The sequence below is a fragment of the Salvelinus fontinalis genome, chromosome 30, assembly GCF_029448725.1.
Source record: "Salvelinus fontinalis isolate EN_2023a chromosome 30, ASM2944872v1, whole genome shotgun sequence".
NCBI classification, from domain to species: Eukaryota; Metazoa; Chordata; class Actinopteri; order Salmoniformes; family Salmonidae; genus Salvelinus; species Salvelinus fontinalis.
Window position 1 is genome coordinate 6,372,247 of NC_074694.1, and position 13,741 is coordinate 6,385,987.

The following is a 13,741-nucleotide window of genomic DNA, read 5'->3' on the forward strand; positions in this document are numbered from 1 at the left end:
TTCTATTTCCCTGGTGTGTAGTGGGGGGTTGGTTTCCCTGGTGTGTAGTGGGGGGTTGGTTTCCCTGGTGTGTAGTGGGGGTTCTGTTTCCCTGGTGTGTAGTGGGGGTTTCTGTTTCCCTGGTGTGTAGTGGGGGTTTCTGTTTCCCTGGTGTGTAGTGGGGGTTCTGTTTCCCTGGTGTGTAGTGGGGGTTCTGTTCCCTGGTGTGTAGTGGGGGTTCTGTTTCCCTGGTGTGTAGTGGGGGTTCTGTTTCCCTGGTGTGTAGTGGGTGGTTCTGTTTCCCTGGTGTGTAGTGTGGGGGTTCTGTTTCCCTGGTGTGTAGTGGGGGGTTCTGTTTCCCTGGTGTGTAGTGGGGGGTTCTGTTTCCCTGGTGTGTAGTGGGGGTTCTGTTTCCCTGGTGTGTAGTGGGGGGTTCTGTTTCCCTGGTGTGTGTAGTGGGGGGTTTTGTTTCCCTGGTGTGTAGTGGGGGGTTCTGTTTCCCTGGTGTGTAGTGGGGGGTTCTGTTTCCCTGGTGTGTAGTGGGGGGTTCTATTTCCCTGGTGTGTAGTGGGGGGTTGGTTTCCCTGGTGTGTAGTGGGGGGTTGGTTTCCCTGGTGTGTAGTGGGGGTTCTGTTTCCCTGGTGTGTAGTGGGGGTTTCTGTTTCCCTGGTGTGTAGTGGGGGTTTCTGTTTCCCTGGTGTGTAGTGGGGGTTCTGTTTCCCTGGTGTGTAGTGGGGGTTCTGTTTCCCTGGTGTGTAGTGGGGGCTCTGTTTCCCTGGTGTGTAGTGGGGGTTCTGTTTCCCTGGTGTGTAGTGGGGGGTTCTGTTTCCCTGGTGTGTAGTGGGGGTTCTGTTTCCCTGGTGTGTAGTGGGGGTTCTGTTTCCCTGGTGTGTAGTGGGGGGTTCTTTTTCCCTGGTGCGTAGTGGGGGTACCGTTTCCCTGGTGTGTGGTGGGGGGGGGGGGGTTCTGTTTCCCTGGTGTGTAGTGGGGGTTCTGTTTCCCTGGTGTGTAGTGGGGGGTTCTGTTTCCCTGGTGTGTAGTGGGTGGTTCTGTTTCCCTGGTGTGTAGTGTGGGTTCTGTTTCCCTGGTGTGTAGTGGGGGTTCTGTTTCCCTGGTGTGTAGTGGGGGGTTCTGTTTCCCTGGTGTGTAGTGGGTGGTTCTGTTTCCCTGGTGTGTAGTGGGGGTTCTGTTTCCCTGGTGTGTAGTGGGGGTTCTGTTTCCCTGGTGTGTGTAGTGAGGGGTTCTGTTTCCCTGGTGTGTAGTGGGGGTTCTGTTTCCCTGGTGTGTAGTGGGTGGTTCTGTTTCCCTGGTGTGTAGTGTGGGGGTTCTGTTTCCCTGGTTTGTAGTGGAGGTTCTGTTTCCCTGGTGTGTAGTGGGGGTTCTGTTTTTCCCTGGTGTGTAGTGGGGGGTTCTGTTTCCCTGGTGTGTAGTGGGGGGGTTCTGTTTCCCTGGTGTGTAGTGGGGGTTCTGTTTCCCTGGTGTGTGGTGGGGGTTTCTGTTTCCCTGGTGTGTGTAGTGGGGGTTTCTGTTTCCCTGGTGTGTAGTGGGGGTTTCTGTTTCCCTGGTGTGTAGTGGGGGTTCTGTTTCCCTGGTGTGTAGTGGGGGGTTCTGTTTCCCAGGTGTGGTGGGTGGGTTCTGTTTCCCTGGTGTGTAGTGGGGGGGTTCTGTTTCCCTGGTGTGTAGTGGGTGTTCTGTTTCCCTGGTGTGTAGTGGGGGTTCTGTTTCCCTGGTGTGTAGTGGGGGTTCTGTTTCCCTGGTGTGTAGTGGGGGTTCTGTTTCCCTGGTGTGGTGGGGGTACTGTTTCCCTGGTGTGTAGTGGGGGTTCTGTTTCCCTGGTGTGTAGTGAGGGCTTCTGTTTCCCTGGTGTGGTGGAGGTTCTGTTTCCCTGGTGTGTAGTGGGGGTTCTGTTTCCCTGGTGTGTAGTGGGGGTTCTGTTTCCCTGGTGTGTAGTGGGGGTTCTGTTTCCCTGGTGTGTGGAGGGGGGGGGGGTTTGGTTTCCCTGGTGTGTAGTGGGGGTTCTGTTTCCCTGGTGTGTAGTGGGGGTTCTGTTTCCCTGGTGTGTAGTGGGGGTTCTGTGTTTCCCTGGTGTGTAGTGGGGGTTCTGTTTCCCTGGTGTGGTGGGGGTTCTGTTTCCCTGGTGTGTGGTAGATAATAAACACCAATAATGACTAGATCTTATTAAGGTCTACCTTCTAGACACCAATAAAGAAAGCAATCATGCAAGTGCAGTCCATTCCAGAACTGAAATGCACATTTGTGGCCTGCTGGAGGTCATTTTGCAGGGCTCTGGCACTGCACCTCCTTGCACTAAGGCGGAGGTACCGGTCCTGCTGCTGGGTTGTTGCCCTCCTACGGCCTCCTCCACGTCTCCTGATCTACTGGCCTGTCTCCTGGTAGCGCCTGCATGCTCTGGACACTACGCTGACAGACACAGCAAACCTTTTTGCCACAGTTCTCATTGATGTGCCATCCTGGATGAACTGCACTACCTGAGCCACTTGTGTGGGTTGTAGACTCTGTCTCATGCTACCACTAGAGTGAGAGCACCGCCTGTAAGGGCTGTCGTTCTCCTCTTCCTCAGATGAGGAGAGGAGAGAAGGATCAGTGGACCAATACGCAGCATTCGGGAAATAAGCCATCTTTTATTTGAACACGATGGCAACACGAAACAAAACACTTTCAAATTTACAAAACAAGAAAACGACGTAGACGAAACCTGAACATAAACTTACATAACTAAACGTAAAACTCACGGACAGGAAACAGACTACATCAAAATAAACGAACAGCCAAACAGTCCCGTATGGTACATACATTCGACGACACGGAAGACAATCACCCACAAACAAACAGTGAGAACACCCTACCTAAATATGACTCTTAATTAGAGGAAAACGCAAACCACCTGCCTCTAATTAAGAGCCATACCAGGCAACCCAAAAACCAACATAGAAACAGAAAACATAGACTGCCCACCCAAAACACACGCCCTGACCATAAACACATACAAAAACAACATAAAACAGGTCAGGAACGTTACAGAACCCCCTCCTCAAAGTGCGAACGCCGGGCGCACCAGCACAAAGTCCAGGGGAGGGTCTGGGTGGGCAGTTGACCACGGTGGTGGCTCCGGCTCTGGACGCTGTCCCCACACCACCATAGTCACTCCCCGCTTCTGTCTTCCCCTCCCAATGACCACCCTAAAACTAACATCCCCTAAATGAACGGCCAGCACCGGGAGAAGGGGCAGCACCGGGACAAAGGGCAGCACCGGGACAAGGGGCAGCACCGGGACAAGGGGCAGCACCGGGACAAGGGGCAGCACTGGGATAAGGGGCAGCACCGGGATAAGGACCAGCACCGGGATAAGGGGCAGCACCGGGACAAGGGGCAGGTCCCGGCTGAGATACTCTGGCAGATCCTGGCTGAGATACTCTGGCAGATCCTGGCTGAGGGACTCTGGCAGGTCCTGGCTGAGGGACTCTGGCAGGTCCTGGCTGAGGGACTCTGGCAGGTCCTGGCTGAGGGACTCTGGCAGGTCCTGGCTGAGGGACTCTGGCAGGTCCTGGCTGAGGGACTCTGGCAGGTCCTGGCTGGACGGCTCTGGCAGGTCCTGGCTGGACGGCTCTGGCAGGTCCTGGCTGGACGGCTCTGGCAGGTCCTGGCTGGACGGCTCTGGCAGGTCCTGGCTGGACGGCTCTGGCAGGCCCTGGCTGGACGGCTCTGGCAGGCCCTGGCTGGACGGCTCTGGCAGGTCCTGGCTGGACGGCTCTGGCAGGTCATAGCAGGACGGCTCTGGCAGGTCATAGCAGGACGGCTCTGGCAGGTCATAGCAGGACGGCTCTGGCTGGTCATGGCAGGACGGCTCTGGCTGGTCATGGCAGGACGGCTCTGGCTGGTCATGGCAGGACGGCTCTGGCTGGTCATGGCAGGACGGCTCTGGCTGGTCATGGCAGGACGGCTCTGGCTGGTCATGGCAGGACGGCTCTGTAGGGAGGAGAAGGAGAGACAGCCTGGTGCGTGGTCTAGGCACTGGCTGCGCTGGAGAGGAGGAAACAGCTGGAGAGAGAACCCGGAGAGACAGCCTGGTACGGGGGGCTGCCACCGGAGGACTGGTACATGGAGGTGGCACCGGGTCTACCGGACCGTGAAGGAGGACACGTGCTCTTGAGCACCGAGCCTCCCCAACCCTACCAGGTTGAGTGGTCCCCGTAGCCCTGCCAGTGCGGCGAGGTGGAATAGCCCGCACTGGGCTATGCAGGCGAACCGGGGACACCACCTGTAAGGCTGGTGCCATGTACGCCGGCCCGAGGAGACGTACTGGAGGCCAGATACGTTGGGCCGGCTTCATGACATCCGGCTCGATGCCCAACTTAGCCCTCCCAGTGCGGCAAGGTGGAATAGCCCGCACTGGGCTAAGCACGCGTACTGGGGACACCGTGCGCTTTACCGCATAACACGGTGTCTTACCAGTACGACGCCTTCTACCTCCACGGTAAGCACGGGGAGTTGGCTCGGGTATCCTACCCGGCTTTGCCACACTCCTCGTGTGCCCCCCCCAAGACATTTTTGGGTCTGACTCACGGGCTCCCAACCGCGTCGCCGCGCTGCCTCCTCATACCAGCGCCTCTCAGCCTTCGCTGCTTCCAACTCCTCCTTGGGACGGCGATATTCCCCTGGCTGAGCCCAAGGTCCTCTACCGTCCAGGATCTCCTCCCAAGTCCAGGAGTCCTTATTGCTCTGTTGAGCACTCCCTTGCCGCTTGGTCCTAGTTTGGTGGGTGATTCTGTAAGGGCTGTCGTTCTCCTCTTCCTCAGATGAGGAGAGGAGAGAAGGATCAGTGGACCAATACGCAGCATTCGGGAAATAAGCCATCTTTTATTTGAACACGATGGCAACACGAAACAAAACACTTTCAAATTTACAAAACAAGAAAACGACGTAGACGAAACCTGAACATAAACTTACATAACTAAACGTAAAACTCACAGACAGGAAACAGACTACATCAAAATAAACGAACAGCCAAACAGTCCCGTATGGTACATACATTCGACGACACGGAAGACAATCACCCACAAACAAACAGTGAGAACACCCTACCTAAATATGACTCTTAATTAGAGGAAAACGCAAACCACCTGCCTCTAATTAAGAGCCATACCAGGCAACCCAAAAACCAACATAGAAACAGAAAACATAGACTGCCCACCCAAAACACACGCCCTGACCATAAACACATACAAAAACAACATAAAACAGGTCAGGAACGTTACACCGCCAGCATTCAAAAGTGACCAAAACATCAGCCAGGAAGCATAGGAAAAAACGCAGTCCACTCTGTTTGTTACAAATCCTAGTTTTGGAAACAGAAAACTGTATGGAGATCAAATGTTTAATAGATGAGAAAAAATTTGCAGAATGTCGGTCCAAAATCCATCTCGCTGCATCTTCTCCCGCTGCCGGCCCACTGGGCTTCCTCTCATCACCATATTTGGTAGTGAGAGGAAACGCCAACCAGATGCTTCACATTTCTACATCCAGTGAAATATCTGTCTCGTTGTTCTATCTGTTCTGTCTAATGGCTGCCGTGGCTACTGCTAGCTAGCGTGAGGAAAACGGCAGTTTACTACCAGTCGTTCAATCTGGAACTGGATCAGTTGGGATGAAGTGACAATTCGGAGTACAACGCATTTCTCATCCCTGGTTTGAGGTACGTTTTCCAAAGCCATATCAAGCAAGCGGGTCGGATCTGCTGGCTAACCATTTCCTTGTGATACCAGAGTCGGGTCGAGAAATCGAGACGCCCCACTCCCTACATTTTTTCTGATCGGGGCGAGGCCACTCTGGTCTATTTATTGCCCCTACCCCGCGGAGGGGGTGCCCCGGGGTGAGACATCTCACTGGTCCGGGTGGGGCGAGTGGGGAGGGGACCAGAGCCAGCAGTTCCCTCTCTGGCGTGAGCATGCCTGATATTATGGAGGAACTGTGAGATCATGCCTGATATTATGGAGGAACCGTGAGATCATGCCTGATATTATGGAGGAACCGTGAGATCATGCCTGATATTATGGAGGAACCGTGAGATCATGCCTGATATTATGGAGGAACCGTGAGATCATGCCTGATATTATGGAGGAACCGTGAGATCATGTCTGATATTATGGAGGAACAGTGAGATCATGCCTGATATTATGGAGGAACTGTGAGAGCATGCCTGATATTATGGAGGAACTGTGAGAGCATGCCTGATATTATGGAGGAACTGTGAGATTATGCCTGATATTATGGAGGAACAGTGAGATCATGCCTGATATTATGGAGGAACTGTGAGATCATGCCTGATATTATGGAGGAACCGTGAGATCATGCCTGATATTATAGAGGAACAGTGAGATCATGCCTGATATTATAGAGGAACAGTGAGATCATGCCTGATATTATGGAGGAACCGTGAGATCATGACAGATATTATGGAGGAACCGTGAGATCATGCCTGATATTATGGAGGAACCGTGAGATCATGACAGATATTATGGCGGAACCGTGAGATCATGCCTGATATTATGGAGGAACCGTGAGATCATGACAGATATTATGGAGGAACAGTGAGATCATGCCTGATATTATAGAGGAACAGTGAGATCATGCCTGATATTATAGAGGAACAGTGAGATCATGACGAATATTATGGAGGAACAGTGAGATCATGCCTGATATTATGGAGGAACTGTGAGATCATGCCTGATATTATGGAGGAACAGTGAGATCATGCCTGATATTATGGAGGAACAGTGAGATCATGACGAATATTATGGAGGAACAGTGAGAGCATGCCTGATATTATGGAGGAACTGTGAGATCATGCCTGATATTATGGAGGAACAGTGAGATCATGCCTGATATTATGGAGGAACAGTGAGATCATGCCTGATATTATGGAGGAACTGTGAGATCATGACGAATATTATGGAGGAACTGTGAGATCATGCCTGATATTATGGAGGAACAGTGAGATCATGCCTGATATTATGGAGGAACAGTGAGATCATGCCTGATATTATGGAGGAACTGTGAGATCATGCCTGATATTATGGAGGAACAGTGAGATCATGCCTGATATTATGGAGGAACAGTGAGATCATGCCTGATATTATGGAGGAACTGTGAGATCATGCCTGATATTATGGAGGAACCGTGAGATCATGCCTGATATTATAGAGGAACAGTGAGATCATGCCTGATATTATGGAGGAACCGTGAGATCATGCCTGATATTATAGAGGAACAGTGAGATCATGCCTGATATTATAGAGGAACAGTGAGATCATGACGAATATTATGGAGGAACAGTGAGATCATGCCTGATATTATGGAGGAACTGTGAGATCATGCCTGATATTATGGAGGAACAGTGAGATCATGACGAATATTATGGAGGAACAGTGAGATCATGCCTGATATTATGGAGGAACAGCAAATGGCCACTTACACAGACAGAAACCTTTAAAAAAAAATGTTCTCCAAAACGGCCTGAGTAAACTATCTTATTTATCCACCATCTTTGTGATCCTGCAGAAGAGATTGTGTAGAGGTTTCTACTGTCACCTGACTGTTAACACCGCCATGTCAAAACTACAAATACACAAACAGCAAACATGCATGCCCATGTTGCTTTCAGTTGCAGTCGTTTGGACCCTAGTCAGAGCTATTTGGACCCTAGTCAGAGCTATTTGGACAACAAAGTGTCATGACATTGTTAAGAGTCCATTTTATCGCAGATATGGACTCGACCACATGAATGCCCGGCCGTCCTGTCATCAGTCAGCTGTTCATAAATCAACAATGTTTTTTTTATGACAGTCTTCATCCATAGTGGTCGCTTGTACTGTAATTGTGTCAGCCCCTAAACACATACTCTGCTGTTATATCGCGCGTGCAATGATATCGGAGGGGGAAAAAGGCGTTCGTTGTTTGAAGTAGGCCTAAATTCTTTGTTTAATTTATCGCAAACAGATGTGGCCGTTTCACCAAGTACTGATTCCAGCTTTAAGCCCAGTTCTATACTGAAATGCACTTTCAATTGGGATTTTAGTTGAGAAGTAGGCTTAATTTGGGTCCAGGAAGCCAGGAGAATGCTCATTTCCTGTTTAGAGAATGATATGGTAGTGGTGTTTAGCTGCTCATTTCCTGTTCAGAGAATGATATGGTAGTGGTGTTTAGCTGCTCATTTCCTGTTTAGAGAATGATATGGTAGTGGTGTTTAGCGGCTCATTTCCTGTTTAGAGAATGATATGGTAGTGGTGTTTAGCTGCTCATTTCCTGTTTAGAGAATGATATGGTAGTGGTGTTTAGCGGCTCATTTCCTGTTTAGAGAATGATATGGTAGTGGTGTTTAGCTGCTCATTTCCTGTTTAGAGAATGATATGGTAGTGGTGTTTAGCTGCTCATTTCCTGTTTAGAGAATGATATGGTAGTGGTGTTTAGCTGCTCATTTCCTGTTTAGAGAATGATATGGTAGTGGTGTTTAGCTGCTCATTTCCTGTTTAGAGAATGATATGGTAGTGGTGTTTAGCTGCTCATTTCCTGTTTAGAGAATGATATGGTAGTGATGTTTAGCTGTTCATTTCCTGTGACCTTGTGCTCCTATCAATACTGCCACAGTAACTGCTATCTGCTACCTTCACATTGTGATCCTGTGAACACATGGTGATCCTGTGAACACATGGTGACCCTGTGAACACATGGTGATCCTGTGAACACATGGTGATCCTGTGAACACATGGTGACCCTGTGAACACATGGTGACCCTGTGAACACATGGTGAACACATGGTGAACACATGGTGATCCTGTGAACACATGGTGATCCTGTGAACACATGGTGACCCTGTGAACACATGGTGATCCTGTGAACACATGGTGATCCTGTGAACACATGGTGATCCTGTGAACACATGGTGACCCTGTGAACACATGGTGATCCTGTGAACACATGGTGACCCTGTGAACACATGGTGATCCTGTGAACACATGTTGATCCTGTGAACACATGTTGACCCTGTGAACACATGGTGACCCTGTGAACACATGGTGATCCTGTGAACACATGGTGATCCTGTGAACACATGTTGACCCTGTGAACACATGGTGATCCTGTGAACACATGGTGATCCTGTGAACACATGGTGATCCTGTGAACAGCTAACCTTGATAATCCGTTTTTTTACCTCGACATCAGACATTTTGTTTTGCCTGGATAAGTTATGGTGTAGTGTTTCATGATCTGTCTGTAATCTACAAGGCCCCCCCCCCCCCCTCCCCTTTCAACACAGTATGTTGACATGCACAGTAATACTTTGATATCAAACTGATTACGACAGTAGGCATTATGACAGATTATGCCATATTCATGTATACACCTTACTGTGCGTATCTTAATCGGAGTAAGCATACGACGATTTAAAACACCTGGTTTTCTGAGCCAATCTTTCTAATTATTAGGACATTTAAACACCTTTATCGGCGTTCCAGCGGTGTATTTGATCCGTGCGTGCGCCTAAAAGCTTTTATGTGTCCGAACTCAGAATCAAATATGCTTCCCAAAAAATAACATGGTCACTGTGGTAGAATGTTTGTTTTGATTGACTATCAGAGTGCCACCAGGTGGCCTGATTTCAGATGTATCCATGGAAACAGGATTATTAGGGAAATCGTCCTTCTTGCAATACATGTAAACGTTTTAATCAAACTATTATATTAATCTGACTATCCATAATAATCGCATTGTGTGATTGTAACTGGACTCACTAAGACCCAATATTTTAATATATTACACGTATACTTAAATATACTACAAATTAATAGAATATACTTCAAATATGAGATATACTAGAAAAGTACATATTTAAGTATACTATACACATACTGTCATTTCACTTCAATACACTTATGAAGTGTACTTTAAATGAGTATATTTTTTCAGTATTTTAATATTACTATATGTTCACTGTCATTACACTTCAACACACTCTGATGCTAACAGCAACGTAGCGCTAGGAGCTGAAGGTAGTTCTACGGAGGTGATGGCTCGGCTGTCCACTCCACCCACAACGTAAGTGTTATTTTCTCCTGTACCTGTCTGGCAGGTACGCCACGTGGGAGTTGGACAGGAAGGATATATCAACATCAACAAGCTAGTGGCCACTTTGTTGGAGGGGAAATTCCACGTCATTGACATGAGGACCCAGCACCCTACCAAGGACTTCGACTACGTTTCACGAAAAGGTAATTCGCCCAATAGAAAGGGTAGATGGACCTTGGCTCCCGTCGACGGAAAACGTGTTAAAAAGTTATTTTTCATCCTCCAGTGGTGGTGAGTCCGTTGTGGAGACGGGGGGGAGAGAAGGTCAGTTGGATGTTTTCACAGCTGGATTTGTTTGGCGGCCATGTTTGTTTAACACGCTTGTGGCCGTGAAGCTGCCTGCCAAAGACCACACCGAGCCGGTAGAGAGGGAGAGTGTGGCTTTTTCCCCAATCGTGCCCCTGTGAAATAAAAAATACTTTATTCCCTACATAGTGCACTACTTTGGAGCCTTATGGGCCCTGGTCAAAATTAGTACACTTTATGGAGAATAGTGTGACATTTAGCATGCAGGCCTGGCCTCGTTCGTCCTCGTTTTGTGGTCTGGGGGGCGATCAGAGGGGGGATTGCTCATCACATTTTTGTATAATTCATTGAGCGATCCAACAGTCGTCCCATAAATATGTCTAACCTCATTTCGGATGGAATTTTTAAAAGGTGGGGAAGTTGGAAGCGTTTTTCAATCTACTTATATTTTTTGTGTTTCTTTTAAAAAGCCTGAGTTATTTCTGGTTTCAGGCCCCCCTTTCCTCTGATCAAGTGTTCTACATCTACACACAGTCATTCCAACATTACTAACCATTGACTGAATATGCAACTAGACTTTTGGTTTGTGTGATTTCTAGGGAGTAAGGAGGATGCTGTCCAGTCGGTCAGCTAATCATTGTGCGATACCCCTGTGAACTTGCATTCATAGATAGAGAATCACCACCCATTAACTTGAATCAGGATCCCCTTTTTTTATGAATTGTATTTCTATGCTTGCAATATCATTTAAACATGTTTAAGCACATCGTTTTGTATGTAATGGATTCTTTCCATTTCATTCCAGGCCCATAAATCGACTATCTGGCAAGTGAGACATCTGGCCCAGGAAGGAGACATCCGGCCCAGGAAGGAGACATCCGGCCCAGGAAGGAGACATCCGGCCCAGGAAGGAGACATCCGGCCCAGGAAGGAGACATCCGGCCCAGGAAGGAGACATCCGGCCCAGGAAGGAGACATCCGGCCCAGGAAGGAGACATCCGGCCCAGGAAGGAGACATCCGGCCCAGGAAGGAGACATCCGGCCCAGGAAGGAGACATCCGGCCCAGGAAGGAGACATCCGGCCCAGGAAGGAGACATCCGGCCCAGGAAGGAGACATCCGGCCCAGGAAGGAGACATCCGGCCCAGGAAGGAGACATCCGGCCCAGGAAGGAGACATCCGGCCCAGGAAGGAGACATCTGGCCCAGAACAGAGAGGTCTTTATGACAGCAGGAGGAGCTGTAAACCTTCATCTATGGAAATAGTAAGTAACTTGATCTATTCTCTACTAACAGTCAAATGGATTTAAACCCATAACCTCAGAAACATGTCTCTGTAATGGTACAGGAACATCCAACACGATTAGTTCAGACTTAGTTAAATCACTGTTCCTCTGGTTCTGGTGGGACACTGCTGCTACAGTATATGAATCATACCTTCAGATAAACCTGTATAACTGTAACGATGTGCGCTGAGAGTCAGGAAGCAAGTTCAGGGAGTGTTTTAATAAACACAACATAATACAAAACAAAAAACTCAAACAATGCAGACCAGAAACAAACAACGCAGAGACCAGAACCAAACAACACAGAGACCAGAAACAAACAACAGACAAACCAGAAACAAACAACAGACAGACCAGAAACAAACAACAGACAGACCAGAAACAAACAGACCAGAAACAAACAACGCAGAGACCAGAAACAAACAACGCAGAGACCAGAAACAAACAACACAGACCAGAAACAAACAACACAGACCAGAAACAAACAACACACAGACCAGAAACAAACAACACACAGACCAGAAACAAACAACGCAGACCAGAAACAAACAACAGACAGACCAGAAACAAACAGACCAGAAACAAACAACGCAGAGACCAGAAACAAACAGAGAGACCAGAAACAAACAACACACAGACCAGAAACAAACAGACCAGAAACAAACAACGCAGAGACCAGAAACAAACAGACCAGAAACAAACAACGCAGAGACCAGAAACAAACAGAGAGACCAGAAACAAACAACACACAGACCAGAAACAAACACACAGACCAGAAACAAACACACAGACCAGAAACAAACAATGCAGAGACCAGAAACAAACAATGCAGAGACCAGAAACAAACAACGCAGACCAGAAACAAACAACGCAGACCAGAAACAAACAACACAGACCAGAAACAAACAACCCACAGACCAGAAACAAACAACACACAGACCAGAAACAAACAACAGAGACCAGAAACAAACAATGCAGAGACCAGAAACAAACAACGCAGAGACCAGAAACAAACAACGCAGAGACCAGAAACAAACAACGCAGAGACCAGAAACAAACAACACACAGACCAGAAACAAACAGAGACCAGAAACAAACAACAGAGACCAGAAACAAACAACAGAGACCAGAAACAAACAACAGAGACCAGAAACAAACAACACACAGACCAGAAACAAACAACACACAGACCAGAAACAAACAACACACAGACCAGAAACAAACAACACACAGACCAGAAACAAACAACAGAGACCAGAAACAAACAACAGAGACCAGAAACAAACAACAGAGACCAGAAACAAACAACAGAGACCAGAAACAAACAACAGAGACCAGAAACAAACAACAGAGACCAGAAACAAACAACAGAGACCAGAAACAAACAACACACAGACCAGAAACAAACAACGCAGAGACCAGAAACAAACAACATACAGACCAGAAACAAACAACGCAGAGACCAGAAACAAACAACCCACAGACCAGAAACAAACAACCCACAGACCAGAAACAAACAACACACAGACCAGAAACAAACAACAGAGACCAGAAACAAACAACAGAGACCAGAAACAAACAACAGACAGACCAGAAACAAACAACGCAGAGACCAGAAACAAACAACATACAGACCAGAAACAAACAACGCAGAGACCAGAAACAAACAACCCACAGACCAGAAACAAACAACCCACAGACCAGAAACAAACAACGCAGAGACCAGAAACAAACAACACACAGACCAGAAACAAACAACACAGACCAGAAACAAACGCAGAGACCAGAAACAAACAACACACAGACCAGAAACAAACAACGCAGAGACCAGAAACAAACAACGCAGAGACCTGAAACAAACAACGCAGAGACCAGAAACAAACAACGCAGAGACCAGAAACAAACAACACACAGACCAGAAACAAACAACACACAGACCAGAAACAAACAACAGAGACCAGAAACAAACAACGCAGAGACCAGAAACAAACAACGCAGAGACCAGAAACAAACAACGCAGAGACCAGAAACAAACAACAGAGACCAGAAACAAACAACACACAGACCAGAAACAAACAACACACAGACC